The sequence below is a fragment of the Petromyzon marinus genome, chromosome 73, assembly GCF_048934315.1.
Source record: "Petromyzon marinus isolate PM22_M1 ecotype Great Lakes invasive population chromosome 73, UKy_Petmar_22M1.pri1.0, whole genome shotgun sequence".
NCBI classification, from domain to species: domain Eukaryota; kingdom Metazoa; phylum Chordata; class Hyperoartia; order Petromyzontiformes; family Petromyzontidae; genus Petromyzon; species Petromyzon marinus.
This window is the reverse complement of record NC_133739.1, coordinates 2,967,677-2,974,119: the sequence shown is the minus strand read 5'-3', so window position 1 is coordinate 2,974,119 and position 6,443 is coordinate 2,967,677.

Sequence of the window (6,443 nt, the reverse complement as noted above, 5' to 3'; positions counted from 1 at the left end):
TTAGCGCTACGCTGCGCTATGAACCTGGCGACCCGGGTTCGATTCCCGCTCACGGCCAACACCAGTGACGATTATCTGAACCGGTCCCGGGCCTCCCCTAGGTCGACTCAGCCTCAAATGAGTACCTGGTGCGGTGTGTAAACATCGCCACTGGGGAGACAAAGGCGGTCGGGCGTGGTGCTGGCCACCCACCCCCTCGTGTACCGTTCCGGCCTTCATAGGTGCTCGCTAACAGCACTTTCCCCTACAGTCTGTTAAGGCTACACGGGGGATCTTTGTCTAGCTTTGTCTCTGTGTGTGTTGAACTTCTTTCGCATCGCACCAAAGCCAAACCACGCCAATCGCAGGCAGAGCGCGGAGCGGTGGTTGCCCACCTCGGCATAGGAATGTGCACACTCGGCGTTGCCGTGACGGGGCCGAGTCGGGTCCCAGAGGCGGACAGCTACGCCGTTGTTTTCGGGAAGTGAATTCCAGGAGCGGGCAGATTCTGCGTGGAGGCTCGCGAGATGTTCAGACTCAAAGGGAGAGGTCACTCTAAAGGTCACTCGCTCACTCGCTCGCAGATACGCACAGATGCAGGCACAGATACAGAGATGCACACGTGGATACACACACAGATACACACAGATACACACACCGATACATACACACACAGATACACACACAGATACACAGACAGATACATACACAGATACATACACAGATACATACACAGATACATACACACAGATACATACACACAGATACATACACACAGATACACACACAGATACATACACAGATACATACACACAGATACATACACACAGATACACACAGATACATACACACAGATACACACACAGATACACACACAGATACATACACACAGATACATACACACAGATACACACAGATACATACACACAGATACATACACACACAGATACACACACACACAGATACACACACAGATACATACACACACAGATACACACACACAGATACACACACAGATACATACACACACAGATACACACACAGATACATACACACAGATACACACACACAGATACACAGACAGATACATACACACACAGATACACACACAGATACGTACACACACATTTACATACACACACAGATACGTACACACACATTTACATACACACACAGATACATCCACACACAGATATACACACACAGATACATACACACAGATACACACACAGATACATACACACAGATACATACACAGATACACACACACAGATACACACACAGATACATACACACAGATACATACACAGATACACACACAGATACATACACACAGATACACACACAGATACATACACACAGATACACACACAGATACACACACACAGATACACACACAGATACACACACAGATACATACACACACAGATGCAGGCACAGATACATACACACAGATACACACACACAGATACACACACAGATACATACACAGATACACACACAGATACACACACAGATACATACACAGATACATACACACAGATACATACACACAGATACACACACAGATACACACACAGATACATACACACAGATACATACACACACAGATACACACACAGATACACACAGATACATACACAAATACACACACAGATACATACACACATAGATACATACACACACAGATACGTACACACAGATACACACACAGATACGCACACAGATACATGCACACAGATACACACAGATACATACACACACAGATACACACAGATACATACACACACAGATGCATACACGCAGATACGCACACAGATACATACACACAGATACATACACACAGACACACACAGATACACACACAGATACATACACAGATACACGCGCAAATACACACAGATACATACACACATAGATACATACACACACAGATACGTACACACAGATACACACACAGATACACACAGATACATACACGCAGATACGCATACAGATACATACACACACAGATACACACAGATACATACACACAGATACATACACACACAGATACATACACGCAGATACGCACACAGATACGCACACAGATACATACACACAGATACACACACAGATACACACACAGATACACACGCAAATACATACACACACGTACAACAACAACAACCGCCATTCGCCACTAAGTGGCGGGGACGTCACCACGACGCTTGTGCCAGGCTACGTGCACGCCCGCTGGCAGGAGGTCACAGGGCAGACCCAGGTTCCACGGGTCGACTGACTAAGATGACTGAGATGACCAGCTGATGCACCACCTGTGCCCCCAACTGTGCCAACCTGCTGTGTTTTAGCCACCCGGCGCTCCGCTCGTTGTTGTGAACGTCGCTCCTCCGCCCTCCGTTGTTGTTGGAGGGCGGATCTTGACACCGCTGGTACAAGTCATCGGCAAGTCCACTCAGCTCCACGTCCTCTTGTACAACATCACTCCATCTCTTCTCTAGCCCGTGTCGCGCCCGTTTAGCCCCCTCGATCCGGCCGAACAAAAGCTGTTTAGGCATGCGGTGGCTGGGCATGCGGGCTACATGACCCAACCAACGCAGCCTTGCCTGCCGGAGGAGCTCACCGATGGGACTTGGTCCAGATCTTTCAAGGATTTGTGAGCTCCTCACACAATCCAACCTGCAGGTTAAACCCAGGATGGATCGTAGGCAGGCCAGCCTAAATGTTTCAAACCAGCGAAGATGTTCTATTAGGGGGGTCCACGTTTCGCAAGCGTAGAGAAGAGAGGGAATGACTGCGGCCGAGAAAACCTGAAGCTTAGTGCGGAGCGACAGACCAGGTAGCTTCCACACAGCGTTACACAACCGATGAAAAGATATTGCCGCTCGACTGATTCGGAGTGAGACCTCTGCTGTTAAACTGGAGCCGGTCATAAGCACACTGCCCAGGTATGGGAAACTCTCCACTCTCTCCACAACTGCCCGATCACCAATTGGGAGTTGTGGGGGTGGAGTGTCCGATGGTACAAAATACCCAGACAGGTGCTTAGTTTTGGTGGGGCTGATGGTAAGTCCCCACCTCTGAGTGGCAAGCTCCAGGTTTAGCAGCAGCGCTTCCAACTTCTCCTCTGAGTGAGCAGCAATTACCAGATCATCGGCATACGTACCATGTTGAACCAATAGAAAGCCATCCCTTGACCACACCTGGGCATCGATCAGCCTCCCATTGTATCTGTACCAGATGTAAATTCCTCCGGGACAGCGATTGAAGGCCTCACGAACTACGTGGTCGAAGATGATGTTACATAATGTGGGAGCCAGAGGACATCCCTGTCGCATCCCAAGGTGAACAGGGAATGGCTTTGACTCCTGGCCACGTAGTTTTACCCGGGCCCGCTCACCATCATGAAGGTCCTTAATGATCGTGAGCAGAGTCTGGGACTCCGAAAGCACGAAGAACAACCCAAAGTCCAGGCCTATTAATGGTATCATAGGCCTTGACCAGGTCAATAAAGCAGAGATGTAGGTCCTGTTGGAATTCCCTACACCTCTGCTGTAGCACATGGACACAAAATATGGCATCTGTGCAGGACCGCCCTTTCCTGCAACCACATTGGGGCTCCGCAAGCCTCTCCTCAACGTGCCTGGCAAGGCGATGTTGAATAATCCTTGCCAGGACCTTTGCCGGCACACTGAGGAGTTAGATGCCCCTGTAGTTGTTACAGTCTGTGTGGTCCCCCTTCTTAAAGAGGGGGTCCACCAGGGCATCCTTCCAATCCTGCAGAACCTGTCCAGTGGTCCAGACCGTTGTTATGATGTCATGTAGGGCAGTCTGTGCACAAACGCCACCCTCCCTCAGCATTTCGCTTGGGAGATCATCTCAGCCCGGTGCCTTTCCTGGTCTCAGACTCTGGATCGCCTTCTGTACTTCCTCAACAGATGGCACCTCAGCCAGCCACTCACAGGGGGTGACTTCTCTCTCCAATATTTGAGGCACCGCAGCCTCAGCAGGGTCATCCCCACTTTGCCCCATTATGTTTTCCGGGCTGAGGGATTTCTTCTCCCCCGAGACTTCACAGAAATGCTCAGAAAATCTGCTGACCTGTTCCTGAGGGGTCGGAGATCGGATCACCATTCTTTCCCCTAAGGATGATCGGTGTGGCGCTGCAAGTTACTTTTGTGATGGAGTTACAGGGTGATTTGTGATCGCGGGCTACTGAGGCAGATTCCATCTCCTCAGCAACCGGTGAACACCACTCAATCTTTCAAACATCCATACAGACAGATACACACAATCTCAGATACATACAAAGACACTCACAGATACACATAGAAGACACAGATCCCCCGTTTAGCCTGTGGAGACTGTTGGGGCAAGTGCTGTTCGCGAGCAGCGCCTATGAAGGCTACCGGCACTGTGGCACACGAGGGGGTGGGTGGCCAGCACCACGCCCGGCCGCCTTTGTCTCCCCCAGTATATATATAGACACATACTCCTACTGCACAATCAGAAAATACAAGATGAGGCGTTGTTGGAAGGGAGAGTTTGACCATACTTCACCAAAATGTGTCAGGTGCAGGTCGGTCCAGGAACCCGGCTCAAATATAATTCGCCCAACTGCTTGCAGTAGGCTCCTGGGTGCGGAGATGTCAACTACCTCGCCTGGTATGCAGGAGGTCGTGGGTTCGATCCTGACCCTAATGAGATGTCAACTACCTCGCCTGGTATGCAGGAGGTCGTGGGTTCGATCCTGACACTAATGAGATGTCAACTACCTCGCCAGGTATGCAGGAGGTCGTGGGTTTGATCCCGACACTAATGAGATGTCAACTACCTCGCCTGGTATGCAGGAGGTCGTGGGTTCGATCCTGACCCTAATGAGATGTCAACTACCTCGCCTGGTATGCAGGAGGTCGTGGGTTCGATCCTGACACTAATGAGATGTCAACTACCCCGCCTGGTATGCAGGAGGTCGTGGGTTCGATCCTGACCCTAATGAGATGTCAACTACCTCGCCTGGTATGCAGGAGGTCGGGGGTTCGATCCCGACCCTAATGAGATGTCAACTACCTCGCATGGTATGCAGGAGATCGTGGGTTCGATCCTGATCCTGGCGATGCTGCTGCGTATTTGGAGTCTGCGTCTCTCTCCCCGTGGTGGTCGCTGTATGGATTTTTCTCTCCGGGTCCTCCGGGTTTTCCCTCAACATTTAGAATCAACGTCACCACAAGTTTAGAGTCTTTGGCTGCTGATACGAATGTCCACGTGGTGATGATTATATCAGTCACGTGATGATAATGATATCAGTCACGTGGTTGAGCTGCTGTCATTAATGATGGCCCAGCTCGCTTCTGATAAATATCTACACCGCAGCTCAGTGGGGTCTTACACCTGGTGACATCAACTTAGTTTAGTTTTAGTGTGGGGCTCTGTGGGTCTGTGTGGGTCTCTGTGGGTCTCTGTGGGTCTATTTTGGTGTCTATGCGTGTAGCGATGACGATGATGAAAATATCTACACCGCAGCTCAGTGGGGTCTTATACCTGGTGACATCAACTTAGTTTAGTTTTAGTGTGGGGCTCTGTGGGTCTGTGTGGGTCTATTTTGGTGTCTATGCGTGTAGCGATGACGATGATGAAAATATCTACACAGCAGCTCAGTGGGTGCCTTTACAACTGGTGAAAAAAAACTTTTTAGTTTGATGTATGGGTCTGTGTGGGTTTCTGTGGGTCTGTCTATGTCTGTGTGGGTCTCTATGTCTTTCTGGGTGTCTATGGGTCTCTCTCCGAGCGTGTAGAAAAACACGTTTATCAATATCTACATGATGATGATGATATCAGCCACTTGGTTGAGCTGCCGTGGCAACGGTCGCTTCTGATTAAAGAGTCATGCAGCAGAATGAAAGCTTTCGTGACTGCATCAATTACTCATTGGTTTTTTCGGTAAAGTCACGTATGTAGAAATACCGTAAAATTATATTTTAATATAATTCTATGGTATAATTTGGTCATATTTTATGGTATTTTATGGTATTTCTACACACGTGACTTTACCGAAAAAACCAATGAGTCATGCAGCAGCTGAACGGGTGCCGATAATAACTTGTGAACTCAGAAAGGTTTTTAAGTTTTTAGTTCGATGTTATTCTTGGCCTGGGATCGATCCGGCGGGGTTGCGCTCACAACCCAAACAGAAATGCGTAGAACCGCTCGCCCTGTCTCGCGCCGGGAGCCGACACCGGGACAAATATTGGTTCTGGTTGTGCCGTGTTGACATTTCCATTTAGCCAAATATGAACGGCGAGTGTACTGCCAGTGTGCGAATGAAACACCCCCCCCCCCCCCACACACATACACACACAGGTGTACGCACACGTGAACACACACATAAACATGTATACAGAGTTACATAGAAATGCACACGTGCACCCATACACCCACACTTATATAAGAGTTGCAGAGAAATG